The 21,271-nt window shown below is 40.2% G+C and overlaps 1 protein-coding gene across 6 annotated transcripts in view; it reads right to left on the bottom strand.

Annotated features, from left to right (window-relative positions):
* DAB1 (DAB adaptor protein 1) overlaps positions 1 to 21,271 on the bottom strand; it is a 1,538,943-nt gene that overhangs the window by 623,182 nt on the left and 894,490 nt on the right. The window lies entirely within an intron of this gene.

Raw genomic sequence — 21,271 nt, forward strand, 5'->3', positions numbered from 1 at the left:
CAACAAAAGGGGAAATAAATAAATAAATAAATAAAGGAAAGGACTTAATCCACACAAATATTTCATATGGTGATAATGTGATAACTGTAAGAATAAGGTGATGAAGCATCTGGGAAGGTGGCTCAGCAAGCAGAGCACAGATCTTGGATGCAAGGGACCTTGGCACATCTGGGAAGAATTAAGAATTATGCATAGTACACACTAGACTTCCAAGCAGGGGGGATGGAATAGAAAGTCTGGAATTCAAAGAGATATGACTAAGCTGGAAATATTTGTTTTTAAGTCATGATCCTATAAATGACATTTGAGGTCAGATAAATGGCTACAATTACCCAGGAGACAGCAGTTGGAAAAGAATGCACAAAAATGAATCCCAAACTTCTCTAGCATTTGTATACCTAGAAAAAGAGGAGATTGAGGTCAGTAGAGGAGATAGACTATATATGTCATACACAACAGTAACTGCACAAACAATTCCATCAGAAAAAAAATGAGGGAGTCAGGCTGTAACGCAGCGGGTTAAGCGCAGGTGGCACAAAGCACAAGGACCGGCATAAGGATGCCGGTTCGAACCCCGGCTCCCCACCTGCAGGGGAGTCGCTTCACAGGCGGTGAAGCAGGTCTGCAGGTGTCTATCTTTCTCTCCCCGTCTCTGTCTTCCCCTCCTCTCTCCATTTCTCTCTGTCCTATCCAACAATGACAACAACAATAATAACTACAATAATAAAAAACAACAAGGGCAACAAAAGAGAATAAATAAATTAAAAAAAAAAAGAAAAAAAAAAGAAGGGTGAGCTGGTCAATTCATCCAAGGTGACATAGGCTGGGAGTATGGATTGACCAGTAACCCCCATGTTCAGCAGGGAAGCTATTACAGAAGCCAGACCTTCCAGCTTCTGCATCCCACAATGACCTTGGGTCCATACTCCCAGAGGGATAAAGAATAGGAAAGCTATCAGGGGAGGTGATGGGATACGGAGTTTTGGTGGTGGGAATTGTGTGGAGTTGTACCCCTCTTATCCTATGGTTTTGTCAATGTTTCCTTTTTATAAATAATAAAAAAAAGATGACCAAAAAGCACATTACAAATGTCTCCCATCTCTTACTATCTGGGAAACACAAATCAAGACAGTGAGGCATCATCTCACTTTTGTGAGAAATGTTTATAAAAAAAAAAAAAAGGTAAGAAACAGGTACTGGTGAAGGTGGAAAGAGAAAGGCATGCTTGTATACTATTGGTGGAGATATAAACTGGTCCAGATCCCATCAGAAACCAACATAGAGACTTCTTGATTATTGGTATCAGTATGGAAATAGCTTCAATCCCCGTGGGTAGAGCATGGGACTCTTATCTCAGGATTGTGGGTTAGTGCACTACTTTGGGTACCAAATACAGTAATTAAAAATAAATAAATAAATAAGTAAAAAATACCTCAGGTTTTGAGTTGGGGGTTTAAACAAATGGGAGATTTATTACACCACAGCAAAATAGGAAAAGGGGAAAAGATCAGCTAGTCATGATGGTGGGTACCATGAGTCCATAAGCTAATTACCAGTGCTTGGCTACATGTGTTTGGATCTGGGGGAGGCGGCATGGTGGGCCTGGGGAGAACAGGCAAGGGCAGTGGGAACAGATCACACAGGAACAGAGAGACTTCTGCCAGACACTCCCTTAAATAATTTTTTATAAATCCACAGTCCCTTGAGGGTTTGCACAACTCTATGGTATGCTCATCAGGCAGATGTCAGCCTTATGCTATTTATGCTTCTGTTCGAACAACAGACTACTCCTCTCTGTCCTATTTTGACTCCCAGAAAAAAATGATTAGATTCACAGACCTGTATTCAAACCTTTGGTCATTCTCCTATTGAGTATATGGTAACATCAAACCCAGTAAACTTTGGGTGAGATATTTATGGAAATGTATTTAAGCATTTAGCACTGGTATACTGCATGTTCTTAGTAGGTCCTCATTGTTTTTATGTTGTACAAAAAAGCTGCTTGAAAACTATAAATGCTTATTCACCTACAAAATATGTCTAATCTGCTATTTACAGGAAAATTTATTGATATCAAAATGTCAGGTTGTCTTTCTCTGAAGCTTGCTGCTTTTTACCATTCATTCCCTCATAGGGTCTATGAACATGATCTCTAAGAGTTGACCCTGGCTCTTCCTCTCCAGGAAGCCTTCCCTAATTACTTGTACTTTATCAACTCTTACTTTTCAATCACTCTTTCCTAAAGAGTAAATTCAGACTTACAAAACAGATGCATTAGGGTTAATTAGTTGTAACACCAGAGGATTCTTTAGTATTTTGTTTTAAAGCACACACTCCCAAAGCACAGGTCAAATATACAAACGTTTGATTAACCATCAGAGGGCTCTGGGATATCACTAGTGCCCAAATTTGAGGCCCACATTTAGTTGAGGCGATGTAGTACACATGTTTAAGGTAGCTTTGCTTGTCTTGAAAGCTGGAATTGTCTCTTCTGGGATTCACTATTAATCTCCAGAAGGAGATTTCAGTCTTCAATTTTCATTATCTTCATGAGATAAGTATCCCAAAGGACTGTTACAGATGGGACTCAAAGGCAAGCAGACAGCCAGTCTGATTTCAGACAAGCCAAGTAGTCCATACCTGTAATGTTGTTTTAATTGCCACTCTATGGTGGAAAATGTTACCTTCCTGGAAAATTTACAAATTGCATACCTAAAGTGAGGCCCTGAGGGGAATTTTACTGACAGAAGCCAAGGATTGTGGAATTAAAAGCCAAGTTCAAAGTCCCCCGCCCCCCCCCCCCAAATTTATTCCTGCTGGTTAATTATATTAAAACCCTTCAATGGGGGGGAGAATTGGTGGGCTTGTTTCAAATAAATAAGAAAATACAGAGGAAAAGTACTCCTTCTTCAATGATCTTGAGAGAGTGAGAGTCCAGGGCACAGAGATGACAAATCTCTATTCCACTGTGTTGAAACAAAATATAAGACAGCCTAATTCCCAGTCAAATATGGTGAAGAGAAGGAAAACAACAAAATGAGAGAAATGGATCTACGTACACTACATATATGTAAGGACAAAACTCCAAGTAGAGATGCAGAAGGCTGAGCAAGTAGAATCCCCAAAAATGTGATGCAAATGTTTCCAGAATGGGACAAAAAAACCCTCTTCAGATGAGGAAGCTTCTGACTCAGTATTTTGACAGGCCCAAGACTACACCCAGCTTGGAGGCAGAAAGACCCCATGGAGAGTGAAGATGCTGGTTCCTTTTTGCTCCTCTAACTTTGCTGGCTGCCTTCTAGAGTCCCAAAGTGAAGCTACATTACCATTTCTAGCTTCAGCTGTTTGCTGCCAGTGAGGGCCATGCAACTTCTTCAGAGCTCCCAACGGCTTTCTGTTCTGTACATGCTCTGCACAGACTACCATCTCACTTCAGAACTTGCTTCTGCCTTTAGATCAGACACTGCTCTTCAATTTTTGTTTACTCATGTAAAAGGTCAAAATAAAAGCGATTCTCCCCCATCCATCCTGCACAAATAATAGTAACAGTTTGCTATTGGCACGCTTTCAATTTTTTATTTATCTCAATTTAGACATGTAGAAGCAGATAGATACGTGTGTGCACACAGATCACTAAAAATATGTCAACCTATTTATTCAGTGCTTTATAGTTTAATCCCCTTATTTTAACAGCATATCATAAATATTTTTCTAAAGATGTTCAATTATAATAGGGTGTGTTAATCATTTACTAATCTATACCCATAGATCACTTTTTTAGCAAACTAATAATATTCCTTAATATAAGTTGCCATAATGCATTTAACTATTAGTATATTAAAGGATAGTTAAAACTACTTCTTTTACTATTAAGACTATAATAAACATCCTTAAACATATTTACCATAAGTTATATCTTATATTTTCAGTAAAGAATTCAGTTATTCTTTTTTTTTTTTTTTTTGTCTCCAGGGTTATCATTGGGGCTTGGTGGCTGTACTAAGAATCCACTGCTCCTGAAGGCTATTTTTTCCCTTTTGTTGCCATTGTTGTTGATATTATTGTTATTGCTGTTGTTGTTGTTGGATAGGGCAGAGAGATATCAAGAGAAGAAGGGAAGACAGAGGGGGGAGAGAAAGACACCTGTAGACCTGTTTCATCACTTGTGAAGCAACTCCCTTGCAGATGGGGAACTGGGGGGAGCGGGGGGGGCGGGGGACGCGAACTGAGATCCTTTTGTGGGTCCTTGAGCTTTGCACCATGTGAAATTAACCTGCTTAGTTACCACCCCGCCTCTAAATCCAGTTATTCTAATGGGTCTGGAGATATATTGCAGTAGGACTGATTGAGAATGGAATCAACTGGCATGTATATTTTAGAATTTTACAATTTTTTATTTTACAGGGCTTCTTTGGAATACTATCAACCTTTTAGACCTATACAGATTATTTGCATGTGAAGCAAGGCAAGTTCAACCAAGTTCCCAAGTAATTTGGTTATAATTATAACTATCTATTGCTTTATCTTTTTCTTTTTTATTTATAAAATGGAAATACTGACAAAGACTATAGGATAAGAGGGCTAAATTTCCACACAATTCCCACTCCCAGAACTCCATAAATAATCCCCTTCTTTGATAATTCCCTATTCTTTATCCCTCTGGGAGTATGGACCCAGGATCATTGTGGGGTGCAGAAGGTGGAAAGTCTGGCCTTTAAAATTGCCCTTCCACTGAACATGGGTGCCTGCAGGTGGATTCATACTCCCAGCCTGTCTCTCTCTTTCCCTAATGGGGCAAGGATTTTAGAAGGCAGGACTGCAGGACACATGGTGGGGTCATCTGCCCATGGAAGTCAGGTTGGTATCATGCTATCAGCTGGAACCTGGTGGCAGTGTAATGAAGCTGAAGGGTTGACATCCCATGCCTGATGTCTCTGAACACAGTCTGACGTACAGCATGCCAAGGTGGTATTGGTTGCACTGATTAGGTTGAAATCAGCAGATGCAGTATCTTTTTTTTTTTTTTTTTCGGTGTGGTTTGTATTTTTCTGTCTTATCATTCTTTAGTTGTTTTGTTGTGTGAGTACAAGCCACACTAAAGTCTTTTCACAAATGAAGTCACAAACCTCAGAAAGTACAACAATAGCAACTGAAGCAAAGATTGATGCAGTTCAGCCAAAACCAGTTAGCCAAGCAACACCTCCACTCCAAAAACAAAAACAAACAAAACAAAAAGGAAAAGAAAAAAGACAAAGCAATAATAGACAATTACACAAATCAACTGTCAACTACAAATTCTAGAGATAGTGGGAAGAGAAAGGAAAGGAGAAAAGAGGCACACACACATACACACAAACAGAGAGAAAGAGAGTCCACTCGGAGTCAGACTTCTTCCACTAGATGATTCAGAAAGTAGTGCCAGTGAATACAGGGAGAAAAAAAAAATAGTGAAAGGAAAGAGATTTTTTTGGATCAACTAGGAGGATAGTAAAAGAAAATTGGAGAAAAAAGTAAGTTCCTCCCACAATGGATAGTACACCCAGTAAATTATCAATGGGAAAAGGAACAACAGCTAATTTTAGTCAACCTGGAGAGGAGGGAAAACAGACAAGCGCAAATAATAATAATCATCCTAACATTTAATCTGCAGATTAAACGACTCCAGAATTGCTGCACACAGCCTCCTCCCCTTCCTAAGCCAAGCAAAAACAAACAGTTACAAGAAGCAACTATCAAATAAACTCAGGAAGCAGATGGGAGAAAGACAGGTAATCTAACCTAGGAAAGACTGATGCCCTGATTGGTCAGGTATTCTGTCACTTAGATAGAGCTCCAGCCCCCTTCAAAAAAAAAAAAATCCTTAGCTTGGGGAGATAGCCCCCTCCTTTGGATGAAACCCCTGCTGAGCCAGGAATCTTGATAAATAAATTAGCTCCACAGAAGGCATACCAAGAGCTGCTGGTTTGGGAGTTGATCTTGAGGGTTGGGGGGGGGGGGGGGGTGCAGAAAGAAATAGAAAAGCCAAAACCCTGTTGGATTGCGAGGTGGGGGAGAGAACTCAACCAGAGCCAACCTGGGCTGCTGCTTACTCAGCGATGCGGGAGAGGATCCAGGAACTTGTGCTGAGCAGGAACGCAATGAAATTCCTTTATTGATCAGATACAAGGCCTTTTATATATCTCTTTAACTGGAAGTGGCAAGTGGGAAAAGGAAATGGCTAGGAGAGGGTGTGGAGCAAAAAAAAGAGCACATACATAGAAAGCTTCCATAGCAGCTATTGCAAAGTTTCTAACCAATGGGATTAAACCAATACCCTGCAGGCAGGGCAGGTCTCAGGCAAAATAGTGATTATGTAAATAGACCACAGCATCAAGCAATGCAGGGGACCTGGCATAATGACCAACAACCCCCTGGCCAAATCCCTGTTTTCTTTGTCCTTTTTGGCCTCTGTTTGCCAGCCCAAAAGTGGATTGTAGGGCTCTTCCTTGGTTCCACCCAAGGAAGACCTGACCATTCCTGCAGTCTTCCTCCACCACTGGCCCCAAAATTCTACCCTCATGGTGATTCCCAGGTTGAAAGCAGCTTCCTTGCAGAGCTCACACCAGGTGTTGTCTCCAAGCCACTGTCTTAGCTCCTCTGCTGCACACCTATTTCCTCTATTGCCTTCTTAAACTCTAAGACAGCAAGAACTTTCCCCAGTCTCTATAAAACCAATATTTCTCCTAGTCCTGGATCCTCTGAGGCACTGCTTATTTTCCTACATCCTTCTCTAGATCCATACCATTTGATACTGCATTTGCTGAGTTCAGCCACATCAATGAAAGCAGTGAGCACCCTGACATGTTTCACTTTGAATGGATTGTGTACAGAGATGCCAGGTGTGAAATGTCAACCATTGAGCTCCATTACTCTTCCATAGAGTTGCAGATGCTACCATGACATCAACCTGACTTCCCTGGGCAGATGGCCCCACCAATGTGTCCTGGAAGCCCACTTCCCCAGAGCCCTGTCCCACTAGGGAAAGATAGAAACAGGCTGAGGGTATGGATCCATCTGTCAACACCTGTGTCCATTGGAGAAACTATTACAGAAGGTAGACCATCCATCTTCTGCACTCCATATGATCCTGGATCCAAGCTCTCAGAGAGATAAAGAATAGGAAAGCTTCCAATGGAGAGGGTGGTTATGGAACTCTGGTGGTGGATATTGTGTGGAATTGTATCCCTCTTATCCTGTTGTCTTGAAGATCATTATTAAGTTAATAATAATAATTAAGAAACACAAACAGCTCAGTTCAGATTAGATATTTAAACCCAGGTGTGTCTTGGATGAAATAATCTCTAAGATTTGGGAAATGTAGTTGGTCCCTAAAGCACATCCTCTTCTCTCTGATCTTTTTGTTGGCTGAGATAGATTATTGGAACCTATCTACCAGACTGTCAGACTTTCTCAAGACAAGGGGCTGGGGGGTAGGGGGTGGGGGGTGGGGGGTGGGGGGTGGGGGGAGACATTAAACCATCTCTAATGGAACAGGTACTTAAGAAGTAGGTCAGTCCCTAAAATACTGAGTTGTTTGAAAAGTTACGACACTTTTTTTTTGCAGAGAAAAACAGATAAAAATATGTCATGGTTTTTCCGAAAACCAGTACTTTTAAAATTTTATTAGTGGTTTAATATTGATTTACAAATTATAAGGAACAACTCCACACTGTTCCCTCCACCAGAGTTCTGAATCCCCAATCCTTCCATTATAAGTTACAGAAGTTCTCCTAAGATTGCAGATATAAAACCTAGTTTTATAAACCTAGGGTTTATTCCAATTACTCACTTCTTGGTGGGGTTGAGGAGAGGTTTTGTGTCGGTCTGCGCCGCAGAGGATAGAGGAGATCCGGGGCAAAGAGGGAATACAAATCTTTATTTGAGCCGGCACCTCAGAGTTGGGTGAGAGTGCAGTGGTTCGGGCCATGTGGAACTACCAAAATGGCCGCCTCCTGCTACGGCAGCAACCCTCCTCCTCAACCCTCCTTCTCGTCTGCAGGTGAAGGAGCTAAGAGAGCAAGGGGCGGAAGAAGTAGGGCTTTTATGGGAGAAAGTTGGGACGTGATTGGCTAGGAAACAAGGCCCTCGGGGATAGGATTACAGCTCTTGTGGGAGGGGGAGGAGTAAAAAAGGCACTCCTGGATTATATTATCAACTATCACTGGGAATTGACAGTGCCCTGAGGGGACAACATGGTGGATGTGACTTCATCTGCATAATTTCTCAGCAGTTTTGGGGGCAGGAGTTGCTTTGCTCCACTATATTCCCAAAGCCTCCATAAATCATGACTCCATAATCTATTCTGTAGTCCATTTACATATTTGTTTACTCTCACATTAGCCCTATGACAACCTGATTGTCATAGCTCTATAGTTCATTTGCTTAGTAGAAGCCTAAGAAATCTTTGCTGAGTGAACCAGACTTGCTGGACTATTTTCTTTATACAGTAGAGATGATTAAATACTATATTTCAGAATACAAGTTCCATCTCTAAATGAAACTTCTTTGGTTGGTACATACAGCTAAATTGAAAGTACAACTCATAAACCATTAGTGTGGGAGAAATTCTATATTCCAATTAATGAATTTACTTTTTTATTTGACAGGACAGAAAGAAATTGAGATGGGAGGGGAGACAGGGGGACAGAGAAAGGTAGACACCTGCAAAGCTGCTTCACCACTTGTAAAGCGGCCCTCACTGCAGGTCGGGTACTGGGGCTCAAACTCATGTCCTTGCCCATGGATGTTCGCTTAATCAGGTGAGCTACTGCTGTGCCCTTGCCAATTAGTTCATTTATTCAAGTGTTATTATTTTCTACAAGAGGAATGTGAGATTCAAATATGTTAAACAACAATGTCAAGGGTTTGCAGTTAGCTAGTGGTTAAGCTGATAGCAGGATTTGGGCTTTCTGTCTACTGATTTAGTGTTTTTATAATATTCAGAGAGATGATCTTTGAGGAAGGGGACAGTAAAGAGGCTGGGATTTGACTAGATCTGAAGTAGACATAAGAGTATCAGAGAAGTGAAGAAGCAGAAACATAGTGTGCAAGGTATATTTATAATGACAAATACTTACCTGTTATGAACTTTAAGTGACTATACACTGAAAGATTTCAGTTCTTTGCCTTAACTTTTCTTTCTTCTGTGTTTAAATTATAATAAGTCAATTAAAATTCCATAATGGAAAAAGGCTAGAGACTCAAGGAGAACTCCCTTTTAAATTCTATTTCCAAACCTAGAGGCAATGAGTGTCATATTACTTTTTCTTTTTTTTTCACATTTGAATCACTCTCTGACTCTATTGAAGTTTTGGGTGTTCTATTTGGCTTGACATACTCAGTGAAAATATTAAGCCTTTATAACACACAAAAATGCTAAGTTGTAACTATAGTAATACTTCAGCCAAAGGCAACACTTAAGGAATCCCCAGCTACATAATCACATTAACAATTAATGTGCACAAGTTCAGCTAAAATATCTGTCCTCTCTTCTGCATCTCCTTCCTAAAGAATAAAATAAAATAAAATAAAATAAAATAAAAATAAGTCAGTGGAAGTTGAGAATCTCACTTGTATTTCCACCCCTGACAGAAAAGGAAAGAGAAGGAAGTCCTTCGGGGTGTCTTCCCATATAGCCTGCTTCTCGAGGTAAACACAGCTTGCACATGTAGGCAAACATCTTTTATCATTTTACCCCCTTTATAGGTCAGCCAGTTTGAGTTGGAGACACAGGAGAGTTCCCTGAGAAATCCATTACTGCCACTCATTCCAGTTTTCAGTCTCAATATAATTAAGCCTGGCTAATTGTCTATCATGATTAAAATCATGCCAATAACAACCTTGTTCTTGAGTTTGGCTGTACTCCAACCTTGTTAATCGCTCTTGTTTTAGAGTAGGTCATTCTGTACCTCGAGTCAGCTGTGAAATTCCTTATAAATAATGTGCTTAGATAATAAGATCATCCTTGGGTGACTAGGAACCATCAACACAGATGACATAAGCTGTTGGCTAATATATGAGAGAACTGAATCACGAGTAGAGCCATTTTCAGCAACCTGGAACACTGAGCTGATTTTAACATGGTCAAAGCCATTTTACTAGGATTTTTTTTTTTTTAAAAAGGAAGGGCCCAAATGTTGGTTCAAATAATTAACTGCATAGGAATAGTATGGCAGGAGTTCACAAAACAGATGGGACTATATAAAGTGGACCCAAAGCTCAACATGAATCAATATGGTTTCCGTAAGTACAAGGTTTAACTAGATTAATCGATAGTCCACATTTCCCCTAACCTGGAAGGCATCACTGATAAGATGTACCATTATTTAATGTACCAGTAAGGAAAAAATGTGATGCTGCCAATTAAAATTTACCATAGTTGCCTGTCATTTAGCATTTGTATTTTATATGTAGTGAGAAATCTCTTTGCATGAATTTGTATCTTATATCCATGCTGGTCTATTTCCGTGTCTTTCTGAGTACAAATAACTCTCCATTGCAAAGCTGAATCATAATGTAATCATTTTGAAGATCCTTTAACTGTCAATCAGACTCAGTACATGAAGTAGTAGCAATATGCATGGCACAGAAGAGGTGATGGCAGGATGAGTGCTGACCAAGTGAGTGAGCAGGAGAAATGATGACCGCCTGCTGGCCAGCAGCGATTACAAGATGTCAGCACTTCTAGGATGCAGCCTCATTTCCCAGATATTAAAATATGGAATAAATATGCACGTTAGGGTTTATGTAAGATGGGATAGAGTCTAAAGCAAGAGAGATGGTAACAGTGCTTTATTTAATACAGGCAAGTTCCATGTCACAGGAAAGAATCTGAGCTCTATTGCTTGAGCAATGTTTCCTGTGCAAGGCTCCTCCTAATTGGTACACATACTCCTTTCAGGTTCTGCTAAATATCGCACATAAAACCACTTAATCAATTTCCTTATTTTATTTTTTAAATTTTTTATTTATAAAAAGGAAGCATTGACAAAGCCATAGGATAAGAGGGGTACAACTCCACACAATTCCCATCACCAGAACTCCGTATCCCATCCCCTTCCCTGGTAGCTTTCCTATTCTTTAACCCTCTGGGAGTATGGACCCAAGGTCATTGTGGGATGCAGAAGGTGGAAGGTCACATTAAATCAATGGGGTTTACAGCCAACAATATTTATGCCCCTTTCCCATATTAGGGGGCTACTCTCTTCCCTGATCCAGCTCTCTGGTCCTTTTTATGATCATGACATCATCTCCTCAGTCAATAACTTGGATTCACTTGCATATCAGATTTCAGGCTCAGGGGAAAAAGAAAAAGGAAAAAAAAATTAATATAGCCATAGGCCCTTTGGAATATAACTAAAATGTGCCCACTAGCTATCTACAAAATGGAGGACCCCACAACTGCACTATTCCAGACTTTAGGTCCATGGTTAGTCAACAATTAGTTTGCCTTTGTATGTTAACTCTCTTTTCAACCACCAGGTTCCAGATGCTAGCATGATGCAAACCAGACTTCCCTGGACAGACAACCCCACCAGTGTGTCCTGGATCTCCTCTTCTCCAGAGCCCTGCCCCACTGTGGAAAGAGAGAGGCAGGCTGGGAATATGGATTGACCTGTCAACTCCCATGTTCAGCAGGGAAGCAGTTACAGAAGCCATAAAGTATGATACAGAAAATCCTAACAAAGGGAATTTTCTAAGTTAAAATTTCCAGATAATGAGATTATAGCAATAACTATCAATTGTCTTCTTAAAGCCTAAGACAGCAGGAACCACCTGCTTCCTCTATAGAGCCTATATTTGCCCCAGTCCTGGAAACACTTAATCAATTTCTATACTACAGTGCCATTTTCATAGCCATGTTCACTTTATTAATGGCATGGTCTTTGAGGTCAAGGGGGATGTCTTCATTTTTTTTCATTAGCAAAGAAAGTGGCTTTGAACACCCAGTAGGTACACACTATTTCATCTATTAAATAATAGACGAAAGAAAGAAAGAATGCTTATTATCTCTGGATGATATCAAATAATGGTTTTCTCTAGTGGAATATATATATATATATGTATTATTTTATTTATAAAAAGGAACCACTGACAAAAACCATAGGATAAGAGGGGTACAACTCCACACAATTCCCACCACCAGAACTCCGTATTCCATCCCTTCCCCAGATAGCTTTCCTATTCTTTAACCCACTAAGATTATGGACCCATGGTCATTGTGGTATGCCAAAGGTGGAAGGCCTGGCTTCTGTAATTGCTTCCCTTCTGAACATGGACGTTGACAGGTTGATCCATACCCCCAGCCTGCCTCTCTCTTTCCCTAGTGGGTGGGGTTCTGGGGAATTGGAACTCCAGGACACACTGGTGGGGTTGTCTGTCCAGGGAAATCTGTTTGGCATCATGATAGCATCTGGAACCTGGTAGCTGAAAAGAGAGATAAAATACAAAGCCAAACAAGTTGTTGACTAATAATCATGAACCTAAAGGCTGGAATCATGCCGATGAAGAGTTGGGAGGGGGAGTCTCTGTTTTGTAGATAGCTAGTAGACATGTTTTAGTTATATTCCAAAGGGCCTATGGTTATACTAGTTTTTTTTTTCTTGTTTTGTTTTTCCCCTGAGCCTGAAGTCTGATATGCAGGTGGATCCAAGTTATTGTCTGGGGAGACAATGTCATGGTTGGAAAAAGGACCAGAAAGCTGGATCAGGGAAAAGAGTAGCTCCCAAATATGGGAAAGGTGTATAAATATTGTTGACTGTAAACCCCATCGTTTTGATGTGATCTGGGGCCCATATTCAGCTTAGGAGCCTATGTGATCTCTGCATCCCTGTAGATCTGAGCTTACATTCTGTGGTCATGAGTAGGAATGTTCCAAGCTGCCCCAATATGAGAACCCATGTTTTTACTGATATAGATGATGCTCAAAGAGTCTTATTTACTGAAATACAAATGGGGTATAATTAATTTAAAAATTCATTTACACTAACATTGTTTCTGGCCTTGGGTTTCAAGTAGCTCCTCACTTCCCCACCCCAGTCCTGAACTCACACAAATAGACCCAGTTTCTGACTGAGTATCTGTTGAGTTTTAGTGACAACTGGGCCTGGGTGCAAAACTACCTCTGCCACTTGGTTGCATAAAGCAATCTGAGATTTTTACTCACTCTTGATGTGAGTAAATAGAGCTATCCCCTAAGCTGGTGATACAGCTCATCTGGATAGTGTGTTTGCTTTATCATGCACATGACCAAGTTCAAGCCCAACCTCACTACACAGGGAGATTATCAATGCTATGTTTTCCGATTCTCTTTCTTTCATTGTACCTGAAAAAAAAGAAGTAGGTTTGGAGCTGAGAAATATTGATGACAAGAAAAGAGAAATGAATTGATTATGAAAGATACATTTAGGGGGTTGGGTAGTAGCACAATGGGTTAAGCACACATGGCCCAAAGCACAGGACTGGCATAAGGATCCTGGTTCAAGCCCCAGGCTCCCCACCTACAGGGGGGGCACTTCACAAGTGGTGAAGCAGGTCTGCAGATGTCTATCTTTTTCTTCCCCTCTCTGTCTCCCCTCTGTCCTATCCAACAACAAGTACATCAATGGCAACAATAACAATAATACAACAACATGGGCAACAAAATGAGAAAAAAAAATGGTCTCCAGGAGCAGTGGATTCATAGTGCAGGCAATGAGTCCCAGCAATAACCCTGGAGGCAAAAGAAAGAAAGAAAGAAAGAAAGAAAGAAAGAAAGAAAGAGAAAAGAAAAGAACAAAAGATATATTGATGCCAGATTCACCACTTGATATTGCTAGAAGGATGAAATACTACATATAGCATGCATGGCAGTGCTACTGTACTATGAACTTTCAGCAAAGGTTTATAAAGCATGATACAATTTACAGAGGGATTTCTCAGCTCTTCTATTCCATTTTTTAAGGTACTGAAATAGATTCAGAAGAAAAAGAACCTTGCAAACTATAGTGGCAGACAGAAACATTTAACCCAATTTTTCTTATCAAATGGAGTACATATTAAAGAATAAAAGAACTTTCTATCCAGAAGAAAAATCAGCTACAGCCTTGTCTAAATGCTTATCTGTCCCATAAAGAAATGGAGGAAGAGAATGAGAACATTATTTGCCTTCAGCACTACTCAGATGCTAGTGACAGAGCTGGGATGGGAGCCCAGAGAGCGGGACTTTGAAAAAAAATGCTTTCTCAGCATCTTCTGCAAATATGGTGCCCAAGTTTGAATAATGTGTCCTCAAATCTAATGCATTCTAGAACTATGTGATCTGTTTCTATCATCTTCTACAAATTTGCTTTTTTCTTTTTAACTGGGGATTGTTTACCAGGTAATCATTAACATGCAGCTACAATTTCATTATGCATCAGGTCCTGAAAGTTCTCTTCTACTCCTTGACCCCTTTAGTCCCCAGAGTACTTTGCTTTAAACCATGCAATATACCATGTCTAGTCCATGTTTCACTCTGTGGCCTCCCTGTCCCTATTTATTAAGTCCCACTTATAAGTGAGACCATCCAGCAGTTGTCCTCTTTTTGGCTTATCTCACTTAACATGATGTCTTCAAACTTCAACTAAGATAACGCAAAGGAAATGACTCCACTTTTAGCTGCCAAGTAGTAGTCCATAGGGTATATCACCACAATTATTTTGGCCACTCCTCTGTCATTGGACATCAGGGTTGCTTCCAAGTTTTGATTATTGTAAATTGTGCTGCTATGAACATAGATATACATACATGTCTTCTGATAGTTGTCTTTTGTTTTCTTTGGGTAAATACTTAGGAGAGAAATTGCTCAGTCATAGATAGGTCCATTTCTAGTGTTCTGAGAAGTCACCAAACTGTTTTCTACAAAGACTGGACCAATTTACATTCCCACTAACAGTGCACTAACAATGCCCCCCCCCCCCCCCAACATCACACAGAAATTGGCTGTTATTGTCCTTTTAAATGAATGGCATTCTCACAAGTGTAAAGTGATATCTCATTGTTGTCTTTATTTGCCTTTCTCCCATATTCAGTCACTTTGACAATTTCTCATGTGTCTGTTGGCCCTGTGGATCTCTTCCATGGTGAAATGTCTGTGCATGCCCTCACTCCATTTCCTAATGGGACTGCCAAATTAATTTTCTACAGAGATGACTTTAATCTATCATTCCATACTAATCTTTTAGCATCCCTAAAACATTCATTCTCATCCTCAGGTGTACTTACTTTCCTTTTGTCCAGAAAGCTCTTCTCCTCTCCCCATGGCCAACCTCCACACCCTTTTTATCAGTGATCTGATATTGATTTACAATTATAAGATACAGGGGTATAATTCCACATTGTTTCCACTACCAGAATTTTGTGTCCTCATTCCCTCCATTGGTATCTGTAGTAGTTCGCACAAGGTCACAAGTATGGGTTAACTATTATTTAATTTTTAATCATTATATTTCAAACTGCTTAAATAATTAAAGCCTATTACTTATATAATTATCTATACTTACATATATATGCCCATTTTTTCTATGATCCTGCCCTCTCTTCCTTTCTAACTCACAACTACACCTGTTACTACTTCTCATTGTTCTTCCTTTTTTCCTCCTTTTTCTTCAAATCCTGATGGAATTGGAGTTCAAAGCCCTTGAGTCATCTCCCACTTACATTCCTCCCTGTCTGGGAGTATGGGACAAAATTCTTTATAGGGTACAGTAGGTGCATGGTCTGGCTTCTATAATTGCTTCTCTGCTGGACATGGACATTGGCAGGTTAACCCATACCTCCAGCCAATTTTTAGTTTTCCCTAGCAGGGTAGGGCTCTGGAGAGGTGAAATCCTGGGGTACACTGGTGACATCTGCCCAGAGAGATCAGGATATAATCATAGTAGCATCTGCAACTTGGTGGCTGAAAGGTGGTAAGATATAAAGCAGGACAAAATGTTTAATAAATAGGAACTGAAAAGCAGGAATAGAGCAGATGAGAATAGGGATCTTATGATGGAGAGAAGCTACAAAGTCTATTTTAGGTATGCTCTATGGAACCCATGACTTTAGTAATTTTTGCTTAAGCTTGACAACTAATCTGCAGGTGAATTCAAATTGATGGGGTTTATAGTCAACAATATTTATACACTTTTCCCATATTTGGGAGCTACTTTCTTCCCTGATCCAGCTTCCTAGCCCTTTTTCCAGCCATGACATCATCTCCTCAGACAACAACTTGGATCCACCTGCATATAAGATATCAGGTTCAGAGAAAAACCAACTCGTATAGCCACAGGCCCTTTCGAATATAATGAAAATAGGACTACTAATTATCTACAAAATGGAGACCCCAAATCTTTATCTGCAATATTAGGTTCATGATTAGTCAACAATTTGTTTGGCTTGATATGTTAACTCTTTTTTCAGCCACCAGGTTCCAGATGCTACCATGATGCCAACCAGACTCCTCTGGGCAGATGAACCCACCAATGTGTCCTGAAGCCCCACTTCCCCTGAGCTCTGCCCCACTAGGGAAAGAGAGAGACAGGCTGGGAGAATTGATCGACCTGCCAATGCCCATGTTCAGCGGGGAAGTAATGACAGAAGCCAGATCTTCCGCCTTCTGTACCCCATAATGACCCTGGGTCCATCCTTCCAGAGGGATAAAGAATAGAAAAGGAATCAGGGGATGGGATGAGATACAGAGTTCTGGTGGTGGGAATTGTGTGGAGTTGTATACCTCTTATCCTATTTTTTTGTCAGTTTTTCCTTTTTTAATTAAAAAAATATATATAATATTTTCTGGGGAGTTGTAGTTGAGAATAAGGCTAAAAAGCTGAATTAGGGTAGAGAATAGCTCCCAAACTTGAAGAAAGTATATACATACAATTAACTGTTTACTTCATTGATTTGACCCAGGGTTCATATATATTCATATTTAGCACCGAAGCCTGTGTAACCTTTGAGTCCCTGTCAGTCTGAGGTTGCAGCTCATAGTCACAGCTGGGAACATTTTCAAGCTGCACTCATTTCAGGACCAGTCTTCCTCAAGTGGCAGGGTAGGATGACCCAGCCTCCTTTCAGAGGAAGTGAAGACAATGTCATAGAGAGACCCACAAGAGGGCTTATGATGACATTCTGATGGAAGTGACTAGCAATAGTTGAGAGAGGGAACTTTTAGCGGTCTAGGCTCATCATATCTATGTGGTAATCCAAGGATTTCCTGACTAGGACCCCAGAGGATAGAGTGGCCTTGTATTAACTAAAAAGTTCATAATTAAATGAGCCTTTCTCTTGCCCTTGTCCAGATTTTGTAGTCCTACTTTTATCTAATGAGTATAGAGTTCCTCCTAGTTGTTAAAGTCTTGAGTGTCATTTATTGTATCCAAACTGGTATTGCTTATGGGGCCTGACCTCAAGTTAGGAATGCAAAACAACCCAGATCTTAGTGTGGCCTAAGTTAACCTTAAGTTCTGTGCATTTACTTATTTGACAGTTCTAATAAAGGTTGTCACAGAAACAATAATTTTTCTTTAGTAGACATATATTTTTGCTAGCATATATCTTGACCAATTGTATACAGTGTTTCTTTTAAACACTATCAAGGGGTGACAATGATTTTGCTGCTGTCAGAAGACTGGGAGATATATTACTTTCTTTTCTGCAATTAATTGTGTATGTAGAGTGACTGAGGGAAGCAAAGTAGGGGTTATGAAAGCATGGTGACTAGGCCTAAGTAGTAAAAATTTGGCTAGAGAATTTATGATGCCTTATTTAGGACTTTCTACTTGCTTGCTGAACTTTTTAAAGGTATAAATCTAGTCACAGCAAACTATGAACTATTAAGAACTTTTGCTTTGAGTTGTATAGTTTCCACTAACTAATGAATCCATGTATACACTTGCCCAGATCCCTAGCCTATATCTAGGATCTGTATTTTTGTTGGAGAGTGTGCTATTTTAAATGGAACTCAGTAGACCTATGTGTTAGGAAAGGCCTGGAGCTGGAAGGTTGACATCTCAGGTTTGGTGTCTCTAGATACAACCTGAAGTGAAAGGCAATGGCAGCATAATATCTATGGTCATTTTCTTAATACCAAGTCTTTGCTCAAATATTACCTTCTCAAAGGGGACTTCTCTTTGCAAATTAGCATTTTTCTTTTTTTCTTTTTTTCAAAGATTTTATTTTCCCTTTTGTTGCCCTTGTTGTTTTATTGTTGTAGTTATTATTGTTGTTGTTATTGATGTCATTGTTGTTAGATAGGACAGAGAGAAATGGAGAGAGGAGGGGAATACAGAGGGGGGAGAGAAAGATAGACAGCTGCAGACCTGCTTTTCACCGCCTGTGAAGCATCTCCACTGCAGGTGGGGAGCCAGGGGCTCCAACTGGCATCCTTATGCCGGTCCTTGAGCTTCGAGCCACATGAGCTTAACCCGCTGTGCTACAGCCTGACTCCCACAAATTAGCATTTTTCATCTTAAAGAAAAGTGCTCCCACCATCTAACATTTTAATTATACTTGTCTTGCTATGTTAATCATGATCATTAAAAATGTTTTGAATGCTTACTGTGTTTTAAGTACTGATGAAGGCACTAGGGAAACAACTGAGTAAAGGAGCATTCCCCTCAACCTTGAGCCATTTTTAGCCTTTTGCTGGACAAAGACATTGATTAAATAATCACATAAGTATAGGATAAGAAAACAGAATGAAGAGAGGAGAACGAATCTTGATATTTTTGGAGGATTTCTTTGAGAATTCCATTTTTTTTTCTGTGTTATCTATGTTGGGTAAGAGTATAAACTAGGTGAAAAGGGTGAAGGACTGATGTTCTCATTGAGAAAGTGTTGCTAATATACCCCTGAGGCAAAAAGCAATAGTAGAGGCCTGGGGAGTAAGTGGAAGTCAAGTTATGAAAGACCCTATGATATATGTTGGCTTTTAAACAGTGGGCCAAGGGAAGTCACTGGAGGATATTAATCACAAAGGTTATGCATTAATTTCTGTATTTTTAAATGATCAATTTTGTGTCTGTTTGAACAATAAAGTAGAAGGAAATAACAGTGGCTTATACTATGATAGAAAAAGCAGAAGCAGTAAAAAATGGGTAGATCAAGTTCTTTCTTCCCATACTCAAACATCTAATAATTGTTTACAGTACAGTTGTTGACCTAGAGGTACAATTTGGTTTTCTGGTGCATGATGGTGAAAACAATCTAAGTTGGGGGTAAGAGTGTCATATAGATACCATTCATGGGGAAATGAAAAACTGGACCAAGGTCTTATAAAAGTTAGTCAGGGATCATTATTGTGGTAGAGGGTGACTCAAGGATAATTGAATTTTTAACCCATAAGATTTAATAAAAGGTGGTAGGAGCTGGGGTGGGGGGCTTCCAGAGAAGTGGCTATGCAGTAGAAGCAGCCATGTTTAGCTCTCCCCAGTCAACTAGGAAAAGCAATGAAAACCACTTAAAGCCTCAACAAAATACAATTAGTATCTCTTCAAAAATTCACCAGGTCACAGGTAAGTAAACACATGTGTGGCTCATGGACAGAAATGGGTTGGAGAAATGCAAATAAAGACAACATTGAGATACCACCTCACTCCTGCGAGAATGGCATCCATCAAAAAGGACAGCAGCAACAAATGTTGGAGAGGCTGTGGGGACAGAGGAACCCTTCTGCACTGCTGGTGGGAATGTAAATTGGTCCATCCTCTCTGGAGAGCAGTCTGGAGAACTCTCACAAAGCTAGACATAGACCTCCCTGCTGGGCTAGTTTCGTGGGCATGAGAGAGAGATGACCAGGGACTCATGGCTGAGTGGTACGTAGTTCAGTCTTAATTCATGTGGAACACAGCGCAATCTAAGCTATCTTTAATCACAATCCTGTCCTTATATATCCTGAGGCAGAGGTGTCAGGTCCGAAGAGGGTGTACATAGGATAGGGGATGGGGAGAAGGAAAAAGCGTGCAAAACAGTGAGGATTAAACCAATGCCCTGGAGGCAGGGCAGTGTTTAGTTAACAGTGGTTATGTAAATAGAATACAGTGTTAAGCAGGGGGGATTAAACCAATGAAACAGAAGGGGTCTTAGAAGCAGAATTTAGAAGCAGACCAACACCTCCCATATGACCCAGTAATTCCTCTCCTGGGGATATACCCCAAGGATTCCATAATGCCCAACCAAAAAGATATGTGTACACCTATGTTCATAGCAACACAATTCATAATAGCTAAAACCTGGAAGCAACCCAGGTGCCTAACAATAGATGAGTGGCTGAGAAAGCTGTGGTACATATACACAATGTAATACTATGAAGCTATTAAGAACAATGAACCCACCTTAGCTAACCCATCTTGGACAGAGCTAGAAGGAATTATGTTAAGTCAGCTAAGTCAGAAAGATAAAGATGAGTATGGGATGTCCCCACTCATCAACAGAAGTTGAGAAAGAAGAACAGAAAGGGAAACTAAAAGCAGGATCTGATTAAATCCAGAGCAGGACACCAAAGTAAAAACCCTGTGGTGAAGGGGAGTGTGACCATTGGGCTTCTTGGCCCAGGGGTGGGGGGGCTGGGTGGTTGGGATGGGACACAGACTTTTGGCAGTGGGAATGGTGTTTATGTACACTCCTATTAAATTGTAGACATATAAACCACTATTTAATTAATATGAGGGGGAAAATTGATCATATATCTAGAACTTCTTAAAACACAGACTGAGTCTTTTTAATACATAAGCTGTCTTTGATATGTTGATTCTCTCAAAAGCCTATACCAGGGAGAACAGAAGCAACTTATAGCATAGCTATATACAAGATGCTATATACAAGATACCTCAAACCCTAACAAAGGGACTTTTCAAAGTTAACCCAATCACCAAATAATGTGATGATAACAATAACTAGCCGTTATCTTCTTGAACCCTAAAACAGCAGGAACTCACATTTCCACTATAGAGCCTATATTTCCCCCAGTCCTGGAACCTTAGGGTGGGGCATACTTTTCTGTATGCTTCTCTCAATTCAAATCAAATAATATTGCATCCGCGGATGGCAACCCAATCAATGCAATGAGTGCCACCCCATCACACTTCACTTTAGACTGTGTCCAGAGACTTCAGGTGTGGAATGACAACCCTTCAGCTTCATCACTCGGATGAGGCCTTTCCTTTCATAGTATTCTCTAATTCCATTCCAGGTGGTCCACTCCCCAATAAAGTCCCCAAATCTAGAT

The sequence above is a fragment of the Erinaceus europaeus genome, chromosome 13, assembly GCF_950295315.1.
Source record: "Erinaceus europaeus chromosome 13, mEriEur2.1, whole genome shotgun sequence".
NCBI classification, from domain to species: domain Eukaryota; kingdom Metazoa; phylum Chordata; class Mammalia; order Eulipotyphla; family Erinaceidae; genus Erinaceus; species Erinaceus europaeus.